The sequence below is a fragment of the Grampus griseus genome (assembly GCF_964374135.1).
Source record: "Grampus griseus genome assembly, chromosome: 1".
Taxonomy (NCBI): Eukaryota; Metazoa; Chordata; class Mammalia; order Artiodactyla; family Delphinidae; genus Grampus; species Grampus griseus.
In genome coordinates this window covers 30,715,232-30,738,467 of record NC_139017.1, presented here as the reverse complement: position 1 = coordinate 30,738,467, position 23,236 = coordinate 30,715,232, and the positions used below count along the sequence as shown (strand labels likewise).

Here is a 23,236-nt window from a genome sequence, read left to right as displayed (position 1 = left end):
AAGATAAGTCCTACTCAAGTAAAAGAATCCTTATTTTTCAAGGATGATTTGTACATGAAAAAAAAAATCCATATACTTAAAATCATCTGTAAATAGTGACTGAAGAGTAATTGAAAATACGTTTGAAAATAATTTTCATTTGAAATTTATGTCAAAATATGTTATTATATAAACGAATCCAGTATATTTTCTCTTATAGCCAGTAAAATTTAGGTTAAATTTTAATTACGCACAAGTGCCACAATTAAAAAAAAAGAATTACATTTTGTTTTGAGTGATTATTTCAGCAAAACTGGTTTATGGGACAGTAAACTGTCCTTCACTGCATGTTCAATGTTAGCAGCTCAAACAGGCTAATTCTGGTAAAAATTCAACTGTTTTCCAAGGCCTTCTCTTAATTATTTGATACTCAATTGTTTTTTCTTTTACTTCTATTGTATCTCTTTTTTAAATTGTTAACTACACATCCTCATTTATCAATGGCTTTGTATGTTTAACCAAGCAGATCTCTGGTATTATTTACAATGGCTTCATGATATTATATCTTTAAAATTCAGAATTTCACTTTAAAGTTGAATTTTATTTCTATTATACGGTATTATGTTTATGTTATGAATCCATCAGTGAGCAATTTGCTGAAACAGGATGAGCAATTTGCTGACTTAGAAGGGCTGGAATCTATAGACACCTTAGGATGTAGATAACGAATAGTTGGATGACAAGAAACCCTGTTATATGAAAACAGGAATAATGAGTGTTCCAAATCTTATCTTTTCGGTTCTTACTTTTCTCCAAAGGTTAGCTCTAGAGTCCTTAATTCTCCATTCAGTATTAAATTATTGACTATTTTGCCACAACTACTGAGCCTGCGCTCTAGAGCCTGCAAGTCACAACTACTGAAGCCTGTGTGCCACAACTACTGAACTCCATGCACCTAGAGCCTGTGGTCTGCAACGAGAAGCCACCACAATGAGAAGCCTGCACACCACATAGAAGAGTAGCCCCCGCTCACCGCAACTACAGAAAGCCCGCGTGTAGCAATGAAGACCCAACACAGCCAAAAATAAAATAAATACATTTATTTTTTAAAAAAGTGGATGTATTTAAAAAAACCCAAAAAGGTCCTACTGTATAGCACAGGGAACTATATTCAATATCCTGTGATAAACCATAATGGAAAAGAATATGAAAAAGAATATGTATATAAATGTATAACTGAGTCACTTTTCTGTGCAGCAGTAATTAACACAACACTGTAATTCTACTATACGTCAATAAAAAATAAAATTTTAAAAAACTGCCATAAAAATCACCACAGAAGGGGGACTTCCCTAGTGGTCCGGTGGTTAAGACTTTGCCTTCCAATGGAGGGGGTGAGGGTTCGATCCCTGGTTGGGGAGCTAAGATCCCACATGCCTTGTGGCCAAAAAACCAAAACATAAAACAGAAGCAATACTGTAACAAATTCCATAAAGACTTTAAAAATAGTCGACATCAAAAAAAATCTTTTAAAAAATCACATAAATCAGAAACAAATGAAACATAATAAAGTCCATACATAAAAAAAAAGAGCATGGGTTCTGGTCACATCCCAGCTTCCCACTTACTTACAGCTGTGTAATTCTGGGCAACTCACAAAATGTCTCCTCAGACTCCTCATCTATAAATGGGGATGGTAATAGTTCCCTACCTCATAGTGTTGCTGTAATCCATAAACACGGTTAAGTGCCTTGGTAAATTGTTTGATGCTCTCTGGTTATTGTGAATTAAAATATGTCAATGGCTTCTGGCCATACGATTTATAATAGTTTGACAGTTAACCAAATGGTAAAACTATTCCATTTATTATTCCCATCTCTTTTTACCCCTTACCCTGTTTTGTTGTTTATGTTTTCTCCCACCACAGAGTGTTAGTTCCAGGAGAGTAAAAGCTTTATTTTGTTCACTGCTGAAAGCAATAGCACCCAGAAAAGGACTGTACATATGAAGCCCTCAGTAAACACTAGCTGAATGAATGGTGCAAACTGTCACAAGGAAAAATACACCAAAACTTCCATTATAATAAAAAAGTATAGACAAATCTTTCTCTAATGGCTTCCAGTCAAGTATTTTAAAACACCATATGCTATAATAAAAACATAAGTAATTTATTAAAATTTGAAGGCAAAAACATAATTTTAAAAGATTTTAAAAGATTTAGACCTATGTTAGGCGTGATGGAATATGGATGCTTTCTGGAAATTCACAATCAGATCCAAGAGTATCACTTTCAGAATGTTCTAGTAGACTGAGTTTACTTTTAGTTGTCTTTGAAGAAACAGTCACTATTGTACTCTCTTTCTTAACAGAAATGTGTTTTTTCGAAGACTCACTTCTAATTGGTTCATTAAGCAAAGAATTATTTTGCCCAATTCCTTTGCTTTTCTGCTTTACAGGTGAGTCAGAGCAAGAATGCAGGTCCTTCCCAGGTTGTTTCTTAGCAGAGTAGTTTTTGGTATATTATGCTCTGGTCATTTTCTCTGAAGAAGACCTGCTATTTCTAAGTAATTCCTCTTCTTTTCTTTGACTTCCAGTTCCAGAAATGACGTCTGCTGAAGGAGAATATGTTCTAGCAATGAAATCTTCAAAAGACTCCTGCCGCTGCTCTGTGACTGCGACCCCCAGGTTGTCTTTGGAAGTTTCTAAGGCCTCCTGAGTAGAGACTGGGACATGGAAGGAGTCGACAGGCAAAGGAATCCCAGCATCACCTGTAATTTTCTGAAACTGGAGGGAAAAACAAAAGACAAGACAAAAATTCGGTGATGAACAAAGCCAACCATTAAAAAGTAGAGTTCAAAACTTCAATGTTACTCTGTGATCTTATTATTAACACAGTCAATTGATTATTCAGAAGATTTCAGAGCCAGTTTTTCTCTAATTATATCCTGCCAAGTGATTCTCAGCTTAACCTAGCTATATCCAAGGCTATGTCCGCTACATTTTCAGACTTTGGTGACTGGGGTAGTTATTACCCATTTCCTTTCCCTCACTAAAAATAAAACCCTACTCTGTAAGAAAATTAATTTCTTTGCTATCCTCCAGGCACATGTAAACAGTATATAATATAGTTTGTGACCAGACTGTCAGTTCCCAAGACCAGTCTGAGATTGGCTGAGCTGGGCGAAGGGGGCTCCAAGTGAGGCTGGAGGAAAAGCTGACAGGTTTCCCCTCCCATTCCCATGACCAGGTGAGTCACTGTAATATCTTACGTATCAGCTATGTCAAGATTACTTACTTTAAAAATTGTATCAGTATGTGTACCTCCATTAGTGTTCCTTCATTGTTAAGCTGACTGCATACAAATAGAAACCTAGATAAAATATGAATAGAACAGACATTTATACAATTTAAAATTTGGGATATTTTCTGTAATGTTTTCTTTCTTCATTAAGGAGAGTTTGCTTTAACTCATACATTTTCTAAAGAACTTCCAGTTTTCTTATGTACAACAATACAGTATCATGAAACAGGTCCACATTTACTAATCTCAGATTTGGAGAGGACTCCAGAGTCTTCTAGCTCCCGAGCATGTGAACTATTAGAGACTGACCATTATTATTTTCTCTCTGACTTGGTCATTTCCTTTTTGCTAATCACTCTTAGAATCCTTAAGTGCTGTCCTCTCCACTTACTTGGAGATTTTGCGTTGGTCCTGGGGCACTCTGCTTTGATTCTGATTTTTCTTCTTCAAGTGCCTTCTTTTCTTCTTTAGGTGGGCTACTAACAGTAGAATTCATCTGGGGACGACCTAGTAAATGAAAATCTGACTGATCTATACCAGCCATTGTGGCCAGCTGCCCAAGCCTGGACCAGAGGAGGAAAGGAGAAAAGACAAAGGTTATTATAATCACAGAAGAGCAGTTTAGATTTCCCCAGACCTACAATCATGAAATACTTCTAAAATCTTAAAAGCCAACATCCTACTCCAGACTACAAGCCTCTCTCTCCCCCAAATTCTCAGCCCTTTCCAGATTCATCCTCTAGGAGACATCCCACTGTCTCACTAGCAGCTTCAACATGTACCATGCACCCCGTCCACTGCCAGTCACACCTCCATTCCCACACTTCTTTACCACCTTTCCTCCAGTTTCCAAGAATGTGTTTGTTCCTTCCTTCCCAACACCAACTCATTCACTGACAAAACACCACTCCATCAACTATCAATCTCCACTCCCCTCTTTCAGCAAAATTGCTCACGGTTGAGAACCACTGACCTATATCGTCCCTGCAGATTAATAATAATTTTTATGTCTAAGACAAAAATAACTTTAATTCAAACTTATCAAACAAGCAAAGTAAATGAAAGATAGGAAAATTCTTATCCATTCCCGAATATTTTCAATGAAAACTGCCTTCAATTTAGTCTGTACAAAAAACTGTACCTACTAATTACTCTGTCTACAGGTTACTCTTTTATAATAGGCTCCCCACTCTACCAAAGCAGGCTCCCCTATTTGCATTTCTTAAAAAATTTAATTCCTCCTTTTAAAACGTCAACTATATTACCTATAATTACACTAAATTCGGCTAAATAAGGCCACGTAAGTGATGAAAATTGCTCCAGTTCCTCAGCAAACTACCATTATAGTTGGAAAGAGAAGAACTCCATGAAGAGAAATGAACTAACCCAGCATATTTAAGGAGATCCAAGAAATTCTTCTGAAAAGAATTCTTCTGAAAAGAATTCTCAATGCTGCCCAAAACACCTTCATCATCCAGGATCATGCTTGTCAACGAGTGGACATGAAGGGCTTCAGACAAAGAGAAATTTATATTTCTTAACTGGGCATTTTCATGTTCCAGCTATAAAAGAAGACGGAAAATGTCTGACATGATTTTTTCTCATTGTCATCAAAAGTAGTCTTGCCTAGTTTCAAGGAACAAAACTAAAACACTCAAAATGTAATTAATCTGTAATTAAGCTAACTCTCCACCAGTAAAGACAGAGACCATATCACATAATAACCAAAACCCCCAGGCCCCCAACAAAGTTTCCTATATAACGCTCAGGTGGTATATAAATAAACCAAAGTTATTTTATTAACGATCTTTCACAAAAGATCACATTTCTAACTGGTTCAATTCATAACGGAGCCTCATTCCACATTAGAAAATTACCTGCTTTAAGTTTCCCTTAAATTAGAAAGTAAATTATAGAATCTGATCTGAACAAAACATTACAACTCTGCTGGATGTTAAGAATTAACTTTAGCGAGCAAAATATCTAATGCTTACGTTTAAAAGTCCTAAATCATACCAAACCCAATTTATTAAATGTACGATCACCAATGTTTTCTTTGGCTCCTTCAAAATGTTCACTCCCGCGCACTCTTCCCCTTCCGCTCATCACCTCTGCACTTAAAGCCCCCTATAAGCTCAACTCCAGTACTTCTCAGAAAGGCTGTTATGTTCATGATGCCCCTTTTGCCTTATATAAGCAGGTGCTCACCATTTATTGAATGAGTGTCCGCCAATCCAGTGGATGCACTTTGAAAAATTCCTCCCTACGCTCAACCTCTGATAAAGTATATTTAGATAGAACTTTTTAGATTATGCCCTGCTTTCATGCACATTACCTGATGTAATTCTTATATAATTTTATCTTTCATTACATTCTTAGAAGTTTTCCAATATCTTAAATTTATTTAAATGATTCACTTTCCTAATTCATTGCCAGGAGAGTCTCATTATGTCTTTTATGCTACTGTATATATAGTATATGCACAAAAAGTGCCTTCTTGAATCAAAGAATCATGAACAGGAAATAAGCTAATGTCATATAAAAGCACGCGTGCGCACGCGCGCACACACACACACACACAACGAGATTTTCACATTTTTAAAAACATGCTTTCTGGAATATAGATCATATGATCACTAAATACCAGTAAATGCAAAAGTCCATATGATACAACCAATTTGCAACATATTACAGTTTTAAAGTTTACAAACTATGTGTATATGGATTAAAATCAAATCGAAATAAAACCAAAATACTCCCAAAAGTATAAGAAATTGTTTACTTCATTGACTCATTTATCAGCCTTAAGTCTTATTAGTCTTTCCTCCTTTAACTGCTTTAGGCACTCCTCCAGTTTTTCCTAAACAAACAGAGTAAATGTTATAACTAATTCGTAGTATAATATCCAAAAGCCTTTCCAGCTATAGGACTCAACAGGATTTAGGGGCAGAGCCAGAAGTGAACTCACATTTTAGTCTGCTACTGGTAATATCATACCATGCTAGTGAAATGAATTATCAAAATCTATCAAATTAACATAGTAAAGATTTATTTAAATTCCACTTTTTCCAACATAAATTTGTGGCAGCCCATCATAAAAGGCATATATGCGTATAACATAGCAAGTCAGAAATAAATAGTTAAGAACAAGAAAGAAAAGTTCTATTTTTATTTGTGGGTCTCTTTATAGTAGGAAGTCCTATTAATGAACATGCTTAACACACCTGAATTGCATTAACTGCAGATTCAAAAGAATTTTTAAAAAAAGTAATCACTTTTTTTTTTATTGCGGTACACGGGCCTCTCACTGTTGTGGCCTCTCCCGTTGCGGAGCACAGGCTCCGGAGGCGCAGGCTCAGCGGTCATGGCTGACGGGCCCAGCCACTCCACGGCAAGTGGGATCTTCCCCAGATCGGGCATGAACCCGTGTCCCCTGCATCGGCAGGCAGGCGGACTGTCAACCACTGCACCACCAGGGAAGCTCCAAAAGTAATCACTTTTAAAGCAATTTACAGTCAAGCACTGTTCCTGGAGTTCCCTGGGCATTAAATCTAATTATCAAAACCCTAAGAGGGGGCTTCCCTGATGGAGCAGTGGTTAAGAATGCCTGCCAGTGCAGGGGACACGGGTTCGAGCCCTGGTCCGGAGAGATCCCACGTGCCTCGGAACAACTAAGCCCGTGTGCCACGACTACTGAACCTACGCTCTAGAGCCCCCGAGTCACAACTACTGAGCCCGCGTGCCACAACTACTGAAGCCTGCACGCCTAGAGCCCGTGCTCCGCAACAAGAGAAACCACGGCGATGAGAAGCCCGCACACCACTACGAAGAGTAGCCCCCACTCGACGCAAGTAGAGAAAGCCCGAGAGCAGTATCAAACACCCAGCGCAGCCAAAAATAGATAAATAAAATTAATTTATTTTAAAAAAAAAACAAACCGTACGAGGAAAGAACAATCACTAACTCCATGTTATTTTACAGATGCGGGAAACAGAGGCAGAGAAGTAGAGTAAGTAGAGCAGCACAGCCAAGGTCACACCACTAAGTAGCAGAGCCACACTGTGGACTCAGGACGCTGGGTGCCATTCCTGCTCACGGAGGTGGTAGTCTTCCCATTCACCAAGGTCACTGAAATAAAATGAACACTGATAAACTCCCTTAGGAGTTTCAGGAAATAAGACACTTCGGTCCGTGAAGGGGGGACACTGCTTGCATAGGCAGAATTCTAACAGAGCCCCTAAGACTCCTACTTACTGAAGTACACAAACCTTCCACTTATCCAATCAACCTCTAAATCTAGGTGCTGCAGTGAAGGGATTTTGCAGACGGAATTAAGGTTCAAAATCAGTTGATTTTTTTAAGATAGGGAGATTATTCTAGGTGGATATGGCCTACTCAGGCACCCCATGAAAAGGACCTGAACTCTTCCTGAATTGACGTACAAAAGGGACAAGAGGGAGACTCTCCATTGCTGGCTCTGAAGAAGTCAAATGATGCAGCAGGGAAGGCAAGCGAGAGGCCTCTAGGAGCTGAGACTGTCCCCCGACTGACAGCCAGCAAGGAAATGGGGACCTCTGTCCTGCAACTGCAGAATCTGAATTATGCCAACAAGCCGAAGAAGCCTGGAGGCATTCTTTCCCAGAGCCTCTGGATGCTAACACAGCCTGACTGACATCTTGATTTCAGCTCTGTGACCCACACAAACTATGGTGAACATCCAACGTTTGGGGCTCAATGTCTTACACTTAAATTTCACGTGCTTTAACACTCTCAGGAGGGAACCCACATGTTTCCGTGTGTATCTGAGCAGGAAACCCAGTCACGCTGTGCCTGGACTTCTGACCTGCAGAACTGTGAGCTAGTCAAATAGGTATTGTTTTCAGTCAGTAAGAGTGTAGTAAAAGAATCAATATCCTACTCAACCTCCAGGTTCGTGAACAAAATAAATGACTAGTCATTGTTTTAGGCCACTGTTTCGGGGTGGTTTCTTATGCAGCGATAAACAACCAGAATTCCTATACTTATGAAAACAGTACGGTATATTTATACCTTTTAACTGCTTTGAACAATCACTTAAAGAATGAGGAACTCTATTATATGCCATCATTGGGAGAGGAATTGGTATCACTTTCTGGAGAGTAGCTCTTGGTACCTAACAACAATATGGAATGAAAAAGTTAGAAAGTAAAATTGCTTGATATTCTATTACTTAAGTAAGACTAATGATAAGGCTTTGGAATAATTTTCCTTCCTGTCATCTGCTCTCCTTCCTCCCTTCTGTACACGGGCTAGGGTGATTTTTCTGGGACAAAGCTCCCATCATATTGGATATCAAATTTTATGTTCAACTTTTCTCCATTTAACATTGAAATCAATCATTTCTCATATAATCAGGAGATTCATAACCTTGATTTTTTTTGTGTGGGCTACAAAATATTCCACTGAGTGGGTTTACTGGTTAACCATTTTACACATTTAAATTCTTTCCAACTTTTCAATATTATCAGACAATAACCGTTTTTATGCATGAAAGCTTTTTTCCATATTGAGAATACGTTCTTACAATAAATCCATAAAAATGAGTTTGAGATCAAAGCAAATGAACATTTTTAAGGCTCTGAGGTAGCTATCTCCAAACTTCTTTCCAAAAGATTTGAGATTTTATACTGCCATCAGCGATGTATCACTTGGTATATAACCTCTACTACTGTTGGCTTATTTCCTCACGTAGAGTGCAAGTTATTTGAAGATAGGGGGTGTATTTTATTAAGTGTTTATCCCCAGCACCTGTGCCTAGCACAACGTAGACAGTCAATAAATAATTGCTTAATAAGGAAAATCCCTGCCAATACAAGATGTACGTGTGTGAAAGACAGACTGTGTGTTTTTCTCTAACTGGATAGATGAAAACTTGTCATCTTCTTTAATGTGCAATTTTTTTTCTTATAATTAGCAATTAAATTTCTCTTTTAGATTATATTGTAAAAATTCAGATTCTCTGAGGCAAATGGGCCTGGCACTACCCGTTAGCTATATAACCTTGGACAAGTTCTATAACTCTAGGTCTCAACTTCCTTATCTATAAAATGGAGATGAGCTCCCATATCACAGAGCTCTTGTGGGGATTACATGAGTTAAAACACATATAAAATTAGAAGAGTGCTTGGTACACAGCATATGTTCAATTAACGCTGAATGAATAACATGTGAACGCAAACAGTAGTGAAGGGCTTAAAATGAAATAGTCTCATCCCACTCCCACATCCAGCACTCAAGAAGCGACCAATTCTTTACTCAGGTTTTTAATTATAAAATAAGATATGCGTACTGAGAAGTGCACAGAACAAAACTGTCAATGTGACAAATAAAAAGAGAATACTTACATAAACACTACTCGAATCTGAAAGTATTGATACTTGTCAGCATCTCAAACCCCCCCCATATCCTTTTCCCATCACAATCTCCTTCTCTCTTCCCAGTTAAACACCATCCTCATTTCTTGACAATCCTTTCCTTTAACCTGCATGCATCCCTAACAAAAGAGTTTAGTTTTGTCAACATCTAACTTTATGTAGATGATCATAGTATATGAAATCTTTTCTATCTTATTTCTTTCACTCAACATTGGTTTAAAAAATTCATCCACATTGCAGCCTGTAGCTCTAGTTCATTCAATTTTATTGCTTGATAGTTTTCCCACTGTACGAATACACATAATTTATTAAATTTTTGACTCTTAATGGACATTTGGTTTGTTTTCAGTTTGTGCTAATGCAAATCATGGACAGGAATCCTGCTGTACCGGTTATTCTGGTGCATTTACACAGGGCGGGGGTGAGGGCTGCTGGGTCACAGGCTATTTATATACCTTCAGTTGATGGAGAGTGCTAAATGCTTTCCAAAGTAGTTGTGTTGATTTATACTCCAGTGTAAGCAGGGTAGAGGATTCCCATAGTACTCCAGGTCTACAATACCTGATAGTACCACACTTTATTTATGTATTTGTCAAACTGATTGGCATGTAGTTTCATTGGTTTTGACTCACTTTTCTCTTATTACTTAATGAAGTCGTACACTTTTCTGTGTTTACTGGCTGTTTGGATTTCCTTTTTTATGAGGTTTACGTCAACTATTGTTATTTTATCATTATTTATTTATTTTTGGCTGAGTTGGGTCTTCGTTGCTGCGTGCTGGCTTTCCCTAGTTGCGGTGAGCGGGGGCTACTCTTCATTGCAGTGGCTTCTCTTGTCGTGAAGCACAGGATCTAGGCGGGCGGGCTTCAGTAGTTGTGGCACGTGGGCTCAGTAGTTCTGTCTCACAGGCTCTAGAGCGCAGGCTCCGTAGTTGTGGCACACAGGCTTCGTTGCTCTGCGGCCTGTGGGATCTTCCCGGACCAGGGCTCGAACCCGTGTCCCCTGCCTTGGAAGGCAGATTATTAACCACTGCGACACCAGGGAGGTCCAACTGTTGTTATTTTGAATTCTTCTCCATTTCCAAGTAATACTCTTACATGACCATTTTCTGACTAAATTGGTGGCATTATCTGTTCACTTTCTATTTTACTAAGTAAGGGTTTAGTTCCTCTACACTCTTCCTATGTCCACACTGCTCAGTAAAGTTATGTCATCATTAGTTATTCCACTGTTCATGATCTCTTTGACTTGTAGTGATATACTTAAACACCTACATTGTTGATCAACTATAAACTCTCTCAACGTCACGCTTTGTAAAATGAGGACATTCATACCATCTTCCCTTTTTTCTACCTCCTGTCTACCTTCCAAACCTAGCTTTTACATTGTCAAAGTTGAAATTTATATTCTGTTCTATGTGCAGTTAAGTCTTCTGTTATTTGAGAGTCAGTAGGCAGTAAGGTTTAAGACAACAGGCAGAGAACCTAAACTCAAAGCCTCGATCCAACCCTAATTTAGGTACAGCCTGGGCAAGTTCCTACCCTGTCTTAGCTTCCTTTTCACAAAAGTGGGAATGATATTAGCATCAACATCATAAGGCTATACAGCGGATTAAATGAGTTAATATATGCAAAAACACTTAGAGCCTAATATATACTAAGTACATACTAGTACATTTCAGTACATACCAAGTTAATGCAAATACATACTAAGTATAGTTTAGGTTAGTTATTTGTTATTACATGCAAGTTGACAATAAAAGCTGCAAGCCAAGACAGTATTGCTATTATTACAATGAAATTAATATTGCCCACTGCAGATGTACTGTCTCTGTGTATAGACTACACCTCGTTCCATACTGTGTCAGTGTCACTGCCCTTGTGCAGGGTGACCACATACCCCAAGCCGCCTTGGGCTGTTCCAGTTTATACCTGTTGTCCTGATGTTACAATATTAGAGCGCCTCCTTACACTACTGAAGTGTAAGGAGTTTGGACAAGTTCTGGTTTGGACAACAAATTAGATAGGTGGTCATTACCCCTGTGTGTCACTGAAAAGGGGGACATCTATAGTGTCAAGTTTAAGTGGATTCTTCTCTTCCTCACCAATAGTACGTTAAAAATCAACCATAGCTTAGTTTGCTTCATGTTTATGTCAGTATAGCCTTTTGTCCTCTGGAGTTCAAGTTCCTTCTCCTCTTCCTCTCCCTCCTCCCTTCCAACAGTGCCTAATACCTAGTAAGTACAATATGCCTCAAGGTGTTTCTAAGCTCTCAATCACACAATCAATACAAGCCTATCCAATCTAGACTAGTTGCTCTCTGCACTGAATCGCTTATTACCTTCCTTCTTGGTTTATTGCCTCATTTTGCTGGATTATTTCTATAAATAGCTTAAGATGTAGCACAGGAGGTCAATTTTTCAAATTTCTTTGTGTACAAAATATCTTCTTCAGCCTCCACTTATGACTGATAGTTTGGCTGGATACAAACCCCTAGGGTGAAAATTATGTGTCTGAGAAACTTTGGAGGTATCTTTCTAATTCTTTCCAGGATCCATGGTGCTGAGGACAAGTATGATAAAGTCAGATTTTTACTATTTTTTTTTTAGGTGACCAGTATTTTTCTCTCTGGAATGGATGTATCCTGTCAGTATTTTATTCTATGTTAATTTATTTTTTCAGTATTTTAAAGTTTCACAATGAAGGGTGCCTAGGTGTGAGTCTATTCTTGTTCATCTTGCTCAAAACTTGAGTAACTATTTTCAATCAGAGGCCTGATGTCTACTTTCAGCTGTGGGGAATTTTCTTGCCCCTGACAGCTTTCCTCCATTTTTTTTCTGGGTCTGGAGTTTCTAATAGTAACATGTTGCATCTCCCAGATGCAGCCTCTCTAACTTATTGCTATTACATTTTCCATTGTGTCTTTCTTTTTTATATAATGAGAAATTTTTTAGATTCCTACTGAATTTATTTCAGCAACCATATTTTCATTTCCAAGAGACCTCTCTTGCTTTCTGACCATTCTCTTTTTAATTAACACCCTAATCTTATTTTATAGTTGCTAGCTCTTTTTAAACCTCTCTCAGGATACTAATTAGGGTTTTTTCTTAAATTATTTTGTTCCCTAAATTGTCCCTGGTCCTACTAGGATATGTTTTCACTCTTTTTCCCCCTCTCATGTTGGAAGCTTTACTCAACTATCAGGCAAATGACAGTTATTTTCTATTTAAGAATGAGTGCAGAAAGCTCCCTGAAGTCAACGATTGATTGGTTTCTTATGCAAGAAAAAGCGGGGAGTAACTGTAATAGGATCCCCCCCAAACACAATTTTCTAGGGTGTAAAAACTCACACTAGCTGCCCTAGTTCTCGCCAGTTTCACTGTTTTCAAAATGAAAGCATCTCATTTCAGGAGCGTGAGGGCAGGGCTGGGAGTCCGCTCCTCCAAACACAACCCTTCAATGAGCTCCCCTATTTCAGTCACACTTTTAACTAACTCCACCCTCTCTCCTACATGCGCATCTGAGCATGGGGCTACTTCTGCAGGTGGGGTCAGAATCCTCCTCAGTTGCAGGTGGTCCCTGTGCATATTCTAGATGATGCTTTTCCTCTGTTCTACTGCTTCGGTTTCACACTCTTCCACTTGTCTTCTGTCTTTCAAAACTATGTTGAAATCTCTTGATTGTTGTGGGCTTATATAATTAAACACTTAAATGCCATCCTTGTAGTGTCTTGTCAAAACGGAGAAGAGCTGAAAGGGTTCTCAGTGCATTCTGAATCTGCTATTCTGTGGTCCCAGTGTGTAAACTTCTTGGTCTTCCCCAGTGTCTATCATTGCTATTAGAAATACAATCTCCTGGTCTACTCGTGAAGGAAATGAATACAACACATCTAAAATGACAAGGAATGCAGGTTAGATGCTCTAGGGTCTTGTCGTACTCTGCCATTTACTAATAAACCACTTACGTGCTAGAAATTGTAGGTGCTCATTTATAAAATGAAAGAGGGTAACTCTACACGAACTATAAATTTCTCCTACTCTAACATTTCATAATTTTCTAAGTTTTTTTCTTAAAATTTCTCTATATTATCATTAACTTTAATTAAAAAAATAAAATCTAACTTTCTCTTTTGAAAATCAAAGAGTTAATTCCCATAGTCCTACAATAATGGGATAATTAGTTCTGAAACCGGACAAGTTCCATACGAAAAGAAAATCATATTAAATAATTTTAAAAAATTAAACATGGGACTTTGTAGCACAAAGACAAGGTCCCCCCCAAATGGTGTTCCTTTATTTACTAGAAATGTTCAGCTCTTCATTAAAGTTGAAATAAAATAAATGTATTATTTTTTAGGTGCAAAAATTTCTTATGAAAATCCATTTTTCTTTTCTGTCCATACAAACAATAGTATGGAATGACATTAGAGGTCAGGTTTGTTTGGTAATGGAATGTAGCTTCTTGATATTTTTTTAGTTTAGGAAAGGAGAATATCAACATCAAAACTTTTTTCAACTTTACTTTTATTTAAAATGAGGCCATATTTTCCTCTTGTAAAAAGAGAGTTCAACTAGAACTGTCAATTTTCTCATCTGTAAAACAAGAGCACTGAATCAGCTGACTATATTCATTCAGAACTCAATTTCTTTATCGTATGATCACTAAGGTTCTCCCTAAATCTAATATACTAAGGTTCTAAGGAAAGGAAAATATATTGCTAACGACATGTTTTGATTTTTATTTCTTAGAGTTCAAATGTCCACCATTCACCTTGGTCTAAGCTTAACCATTCAAGGGGATACAATGCAGATGGGAGGAGAAAACAGAACCCTCACACAAGCTGTGCCGTGTTGCAATTAGCCTTCCGTTTGAAAAATAATCTTCTCTATAGCTTTAAAGTGATACCTTTGTACCGGCAATGCTTCTTGTTTCAAACAAATTTTCTCTGGCTCTTCCTAAACACTTTCTGAGGAATCATCGACCTCTTCAATTTCTGAGGAGGAAGGACTCTCTACTGTCACAGTCACAGGAAATTCTGATGAACCTGAGTGTCACAAGAAGAAGATAGGAAACCACAGAGTTGTTAAACTACAGTGCAAAGAAAGAAGACAAGATTGTATAAAAGACAACACAAGCCAGATACCAAATATGCAAATATTAGAGGACATTTAACAAAAGTGATCTGAGGTATCATTATTTATAAACGTCTCTCACTGCTCCTTAGTCTAAAACAGGCAATGACTAAGTAAAAGTACAGTAACTTATTTTTGCTATGTTACTGTACAGACCTCTGTTGTACATGGTTAAGATTAGTAATGGGAATTGCCCATATTATTTTATTAAGTTTCTTTCACAGAAGCCAAGGGAAGATCCAAGGTAACCATTTTTTCTCAGATCAACTTTAGACTGCAAATGAAAAATTTATTTTTCACTATCAGACAAAAACAGTCTGGAAGAAAATGTAGTTTTTTGGAGGAAAATACATCAGTAAAGGGACTGATAAACAATCAGAAGAATAATCAGAAAGTCAACATATCTAAGCTGTGTATAATAGATGTTAGAATTTTAAAAAGTAAATCACATACACATACATAACTAAAACTGACCCATCAAAATTTCATCTTCTCATCACCCTTAAGCCAAAACTAGGGTAACAGTAATACAATTCTCCTGTCAAGCTTCACTGCCACTGCAATGTTGTTCAATTGGACATTTCCAAACATTTAAAACCTGACTTGGCCACAACCCCACAAAATTCTACAGATCATAAAGAAGTGTGCTGGGATTATGTAACTATGCAGAAGACAAGTCACTAGGACATCATTTTGACAACAAGCAGCAAACCTGCAGCACAGGAAAACCCTAACAGGAGAACGAGGTGCACACCTCTCTCTCTGGGCATGCAAGGGCAGCACTGACACCCAAGATGCTCTTCTCTCAACCTCAGCAGTGGTGTCTTTCACAGAGCAACTATGCAGTCTCCTAGAACCACTGGGAAGGAGAATCTGATACTGACAGTATTAGCTTGCCATGAGGGCAGAAGCGAGGGAATGTGTGTGGCCTTGGTGAGAGAGCAGAGGTTTGGGAGATGTTGCTTTATATTGGCTTTTCGATCAGGAATTTGTACATATAGCCCTCAAACAACGTTTCTTGAAAACATATGAACATTCTTGAGTATGACAGCTCCATATGAGGGGTCAGAAATGGCAGTCAAGTTCATTTCACTGGGTAACAGCTGATGTGCGGACTGGAGAACAGGCTTCCTTGTTTACAACCACCCACAAGGCTGCCAGTTGTGTGCCAAATCCACACAACTACACAGTTGCATTGGGAGAGCGACCAGACAAGTTCTACACAGATTTATTTCAGAGAGGGAAATGCTTCTTGTAAGGCTCTGTCAGTTTAAAAAGCAATAAGAATGACCATCCACCTCTCCCAATTCAAGCCCTACATATCATAAATATGATAGCTACACACCAGCAACTGATTACATACATCACGAGCTTTGATGAATGGCAAGCCCCTAAAAAGATATCAACAAAACGAAGTTAGATCTTGATGTAAATACATCACCAGTTAAACCCAGTTAATACAACTATTTAGTATTATGTACAGTAACCACAGAGAATTGTGTATAAAAATAAATAAGCTCAAAAGAAGGACCTGGAAGGCTCTGCTACAGAGAAAACTGAGCAGAATTCAGCCGACTGGCTTGGTAATAACTCTCTGAACTGCTGAGAGGCCCCTTCAGTTCCTATGTTCAGGATGCTTGAGATTTCAGTCTCACTTCTGTAAATGGTGATATTAATCGTTCTCTAATTTACCACTCTGTGTGACGAGGATGGACCTGAGATAGTGTCTCAGGAAGAAGATAGAAAACCACAGAGTTGTTAAACTCAAGTGCAAAGACTGGGGATTCAACACTATACTTTATGCAACAGCAATTCACATTACCATTTGGTCAGATTCTTTCAACAAAACAGAAGCTGCACTCACATGTATTAAAAGACAAAAATTAACTGCCATCTGTATTAATATGTTAATCTGCTTCAATCACATGTTTTCATGAAAGTTTAAACATAAAATCACCTTTAAGATCTAGGCCATGTGATCTGCTCCCTGCCATGTCAGATTATACCCCGTGAAGTTTACTGTCTTAAGAGTGATAGAGTTCTTTATACCTTGACAAATAACTAAAAGGAAAATAAAAACACACACACACAATAAGATGAAGAGCCTATACATTTGTCAATCTTGATTTATTTGCTTTTCTTGAGTCAATTGGAAGTTTATAGCCACATTCTTTTTTTTTTTTTTCTTTGGTACACGGGCCTCTCCCGTTGCGGAGCACAGGCTCCGGACGCGCAGGCTCAGCAGCCATGGCTCACGGGCCCAGCTGCTCCGTGGCATGTGGGATCTTCCCAGACTGGGGCACGAACCCACATCCCCTGCATTGGCAGGCGGACTCTCAACCACTGCGCCACAAGGGAAGCCCTATAGCCACATTCTTAAAATCATTAACTGCAATCTTCCCAAACAGGTAATTGATGAACTGATGCATTCTAAAACTTGTCAGTAACAAAGTGTTATTCCAGTTTACAGCAACAGTTTAATTCTATTTAGGTACTAAAACTGAATACACTGGATACTGCAAACTTTCTTCCCAACCACTCAGTAAAGTACTACATACTTTTGAGACAAAGGAAAAAAAAGAAAAACCTAAAGAGCATAAGACTCTTCCGATTTTCATTTCCAATGATACATGCCAATCTTGATGATCAATCAGCGATTTAAATGTCAACTATAAACCCAGTATTTTATTAGCTGCTATGCAGTATACTAGAGCAATAGAAGAGGGAGGACCTCAAACCCTCTGTTCCCCCAAATTGAAAGGCAGGCTTCCTGACCCCTCCAGACCACTACTGGACACAGGGAACACACACTAATGTTTCAGGACCCCAACCAACAGTCACCTGCTTTGTGATTACTTCCATGACACACCCTCACCAACACCACTGAGTTTGCTGCTCCTACGGGACGTTACATACATTTCCTATTTGAACACATACCACAGTGCATTATAATTATGATTGCAGATACATATTCTAACAATTTAAAGATCATGATGACTTTTTTGCTCTTCACATCTTGCTATTTCCCTTCCCATAATATTTCTTGAAGAGAAACCATAAAAATATAGACAAACACAAAAAACAGAAAATATACAAAACATGTGGTTTGTGGCTTAACACAAACTTAAGTAAGATTAATTCTGACAGTATCCAGCATGACAAACTTCCATGGTACATGTGATCCAGGCATGAATAACACCAAGAAAAGGCAGACAGGAAGTAACATGGTGTGTAGGAAATCACGAGACCAGTCTGATGGGAAGAGACTTAAACAAGACTGAAACTCACTTTCTAAACCACCATCTCCAATTGGACAATTCGCAAGACACTGGTGCCCCAAAGTGGCCGATTTATTCAATCCCTTTAATGGGGAGGAACAGTTTAAAATTTTACCCCTTTAGTTTGCCCCAAAAGCAACTATCAAATGTTGGCAGGACACAATGAAGGCTTACCACCTTTGTTAACATAGTTACGTCTCTCTCTCTCACAACTAGCCCACTTAGCTCCAGGTTCCTTAGCGCACCTGACGCACTTACACAGCATCTAAGAGCTTTACACAACTGGAAGGTCACATCTTTATTTCTTATTGCAGGAACACAACTTCTGGAAACTTTATTTCTGTCAAAACCTAAAGCAAAATTATTGTAAAATGAGTGATTTAAACCATACATTTTATCACCGTTAAAAAGCAGCTAAAAAGAAAAAACACATCTGCTCTGTGCTAAGGATTAGAAACGACTCCTGCCCTTAAAGCCTCATTAACGAGGGACATGTATAAACTCAAAATTTCAATCACATGATATAAAGAACCATAACCTTTATGAACAGAGGTTCCTATGGAGGCAAAAAGTTATGTCTAAGCGACGGCTTCATGATAAACCTGAAGTACAATCAAGAAAGATGAGGCTATGCAGAGTTGGAGGAGGAGGTGCATTAACTGCAGAGGGAGCACCTGTGCAAAGACACTCAAGCCTGACTCCTGCTGGTCACTGTAAATACTGCAGGTGGCGATGACTAAAGGCCAGGGGTCCAAGTGTGAGAAGGGACAGAAAATAGAGATGTCGGTCGAATCAAGCCTGGGAGAGAACATGGTTTGTATCCCACAGGTGATGAGGCTCGGGGCTACCACTGGCTGAGTAAGGGTGCCTCCGCTGATTAGAGAAAGGCACCCCGCTGCTGAAGGACCAATTAGATAAAGGGAGTGATCACAAAAAGCTCCCCTTCCTCAGGGCCAAAGAGCCCCAGGAGGCTCGGTAGAGCACAGTTCAGACTACACGCCTCTGGGCAGAGCACAGACTGGGCGGCTAGTATGCACTAACTCTGTGTGGGCAAGCCATTAGCAGCATTATTTTAGGCGTATCTTTTCATGTTAGAAGATCACTCAACCCCAGTAGGCAGATGAACTTAGAGGAACTGAGTCCAGGGGCCGCGAAACCACCCAGGAGCTTCTGCCATAGTCCGGGCAAAATGCAATGTGGATGAAGAAGCAAATTTAGGAAGAGGCCAAAATCTACAAGCTGGACCCACTGGATGCAAGACATAAAGAAAGTTCAGTGAAGGAACTCCGAAGAGAATGGGCTCTGCAATAAATTTTTCTTACAATCAATGTAAAATATTAGGCAAAATTAAGTACTGTGGTCTTTAAGGTCCCTTCCAGCTCTAATTTCTTTTGATTTCTAACTTATTACTCTGGTTAAGTAAAGTCCCTTCAGAGGTATGGAACAGTTCCTACACCTGAATGGGATGCAAAGAAAAATCTGATTTCTCTTCACTAGGGGATGAGTTGAACTGTCCTTGCAGAAGAGATAACACATGGTGTGAACCCCAGATCCTAGAAAAAGGCCAGGCACACGATAAGTATTCAGCTTTTTGAAAACAAATGAACAATCATTTCCTCTCCTAAATCTTCACACCCTTCCTCTGCTGGCTACTTTCTCTCAGCTTATAAACATCCTCAAATATACTCACTTAAGAGAGGCCCGTGCACTGCGATAAAGAGTGGCCCACACTTGCCACAACTAGAGAAAGCCGTCGCACAGAAATGAAGACCCAACACAGCCATAAATAAATAAATAAAATTTAAAAATGTATATATATATATACTCACTTAAAAAACTCTCAGACCTATGATTCTTTGTATCGTCTTGTGGGTAACCTAAGTATCTCACATGCCTTCAAACACCTGTCCTCCCAAAAAGCCCAGATCTGAACCTTGGGCCCAGACCCGTCTACCAGGCCCCTCTAAAGCACTGAAGATGAAGTAAGATCCTCTCGCCACCCCCAATCCCTTCCTACTGTGCTCTGTATCTCACAAAAAGATGCAGCTGTAAACTGTCACCCACGCTTGCTGCCCTCCCTTTTCTAACTGGTCACCAGGCCCCACCCATTCTCTCTCGGATCTCCAAAATGCAGTCCAACCTTTTATAACTTAAGTGGGACCTTTAGATTACAATTCACGCTGCACCCAATCAACTGCCTTCCACATGGAGGTCCGAGTGAGCCTCTAAACCAGAAGTCCATCTTATTGTTTATTAGGGTTTCCCACAGCCTTCAGGATAAACATCCAATCTTCTGACAGGACAAACAAGGCGCCTTTCTGTTGGGCCCCACTAAGTTCTCAGTATCAACTCTCATTTCTTTCCCAAACCCTGAGTTCCAGTCCTGTACATTAGTTTTGCCATATTTTCTTACATTTCTCAAACTTCAACACACTGCTTTCTCCTGCCACCCCAGGAGCTTCTACATATCCTTAGAAAGGATGGCACTTCCTCCAAGAAGCCTACCCTGAACTTTCCCTTCCAAGTTTCTGTGCTCTGCAAAGGGGAAAGATGGCGGGGAGGGATACATTAGGAGTTTGGCATTAACATATACACACGACTATATATAAAATAATCAACAAGGACCTACTGCATAGCACAGGGACCTCTACTCCATATCCTGTAACAAACTGTATGGGAAAAGAATCTGAAAAGGAATAGATATATGTATAACTGAATCACTTTACTGTACACCTGAAACTAACACAATATTGTAAATCAACTATCCTCCAATATAGAATAAAAATTAAATTAAAAAACAAAAAGATTTTGCGCTCTGTAGCACCAGAACTCACTTCTTCCAGAGCACTGACTACTGTGCTTGTGTTTACCTGCTGCCCAGTAGAAGGGGAGATTACCTAGGGCAGAAGCATCGTCTCCAGCAGCCCCTGGTTCTGACAACTCATTCAAGTGCCAGGATACTTTACACACATAAGGTGCTTAATTAATTGTAAGAACCCTCAGAAAGAGTGGTTTTTAATGTCATTTTACAAGTGTGGGGATTGCAGTTCAAAAGTAACCTGCGCAGGCCACAGACAGCATAAGCCCTGGAATTCAAACCCTAAGCTGCCTTCACACCGGTGCTCTTTCCACTATATGATATGACTATTGAAAAAAAGACTTTTTTGGGCTTCCCTGATGGTGCAGTGGTTGAGAATCTGCCTGCCAATGCAGGGGACACCGGTTCGAGCCCTGGTCTGGGAAGATCCCACATGCCGCGGAGCAACTGGGCCCATTGAGCCTGCGCATCTGGAGCCTGTGCTCCGCAACAGGAGCGGCCGCGACAGTGAGAGGCCCGCGCACCGCGATGAAGAGTGGCCCCTGCTCGCCGCAACCAGAGAAAGCCCTCGCACAGAAACGAAGACCCAACACAGCCAAATAAATTAATTAATTAATTAAACGAATTTATTTTTTAAAAAAAGATTTTTTTATCCTGAGCCCTGTTTTAATGGAAAGGAAATGAAGCTGGGATATATCAATTTCCTAATCGCTTTGGTCTGTACCAGGCAAAGTCATTCAACAGACCAGGTTACATCTGTGGAACAATTAACGATGCTCCAAACTGTGCTAAGTGTTCTACATTGCAGAGTCTACAAGCATTAACAGAGTGAGTCCTTGTAACCGCCACAGAGAGTGGGTCCTGTTAAGCCCATGCTACAGATGAGAACACTGAGACCTACAAGCCTTAAGGCACTCGGCCGGGGTCACCGAGCTGGCAGGAGTCCTAAGCCGCACGCCCTGTCTAGTGCACGCACACCCGGGCACTGGGCACCGATTCTAGTGCCCACCCTCCACCTTGCACCATCTAAAACCCCGCTTCGCAGCGCCCACACGAGAGCCCCTGGAAGCGGGAACTACAAACCTGTCTCGCCCAGCCGTGGCTGGAAGAAGCTCTGGATACAGATCAGGGGCAGAGGGTGCTCAGGAGCGGCGCCCAGTCCACCCTGCGGAGGCGGTCGGCGTTAAGTCCAGCAGGCCCTCCCGCAGGGAAGGGCGCAAGGCGGGCAGAGGCACTGAGTCCTGCAGCGCGCACAGGTCCTCACAGCGCGGGAAGAAGTCGGCCGCGGTGTCGCCGCCAGCTTCACCGAGTGATCATGGCCCGAGCGCGGCTTAGGGGACGCAAACTATGGAAACGATGCCCACACCCGCCTGGGGGTCCTCGGCTCGCCATGAGGTTAGCCTCATGGCTCGCCTCCCGGCCCCTCGGGCGCTCACCGCCCTGCAGCGTGCGCAGGATCCGCGTCGCAGCCAGACGACGTAGGGCCACGGGCCCCAGCTAGGCCAGCACCTCCATGCCGCGCTCCCGCGCCACCTCCCGCGGCGAATCGCCGGCCCTTGGCGCCAGCCCCATCGTCCTCCGCGCGCGGGGATGCGGTTCAAACCGGCAGGCGGCTCCGTGGGGGCGGGGCTCGAGGACGACTGCGCGCTCGCCGTGCGTCCGCACGCAGCCTCGCCTCACATGGGGACGCGGCCTGAGGAGCAGGGGCGGGAGCTTTGAGACTAGGGCCGCGCCAAAGGTAGGAGGTGTGGAGAATTTGGGGTTTACAAAAAGCGTTTGCTGACTCATCCAGTGAGACATGGTTGTATCAATGCATTTTAAAAGTAGTACAACTCCCGATAAGTGTCTGTGCTCGCCCTGCCCAGGAGAGAGCGTGCACTCCCTGAGGGACTCCCTGAAAGGCTGAGTGAACTTCTGCCTGTGGTCCCTTACCTGGTGCACGGGTGTGTGAATTTCTGCGGTGAGCTCTTAATTTCTGTAGTTTCTGCTGACTTGACACGGTGGTTGGCAAATGGTGACGTATTCCATGCATTCACGACATGATCGTGGTTACTAATAATTACTTTGTTCTCTCTGCATGTCTGTGTCCTAATATTTTCTTTTTATAAAAACACCAGTCATATTGGAATAGAGCCCACCCATCTGACCTCATTTTACGTCAATTACCTATTTAAGGGCCTTATCTCTAAATACAGTCATATTACGAGGTATTGGGGGTTAAGACTTCCACATATTAACTTGAGCAGGACACAATTCAGCTGATAATAGAAGGTAAGAGTAATTTAAGCAAGTAAGTAACTATTTCTTAAAGTGAGT

The 23,236-nt window shown here is 40.4% G+C and overlaps 1 pseudogene across 1 annotated transcript; it reads right to left on the bottom strand.

Moving 5' to 3' along the window:
- Positions 1 to 2,106: 2,106 nt before the first annotated feature.
- Positions 2,107 to 22,720, bottom strand: LOC309820149 (centrosomal protein of 78 kDa-like; annotated as a pseudogene). The gene is made up of 12 exons: positions 22,430 to 22,720; positions 22,004 to 22,250; positions 18,280 to 18,452; positions 18,113 to 18,185; positions 16,750 to 16,885; positions 16,166 to 16,215; positions 14,606 to 14,736; positions 6,063 to 6,140; positions 4,667 to 4,842; positions 3,672 to 3,843; positions 3,301 to 3,349; positions 2,107 to 2,763 (listed from the first exon to the last, which is right to left on the bottom strand). The product of its transcript is annotated as a centrosomal protein of 78 kDa-like (transcript).
- Positions 22,721 to 23,236: the final 516 nt, after the last annotated feature.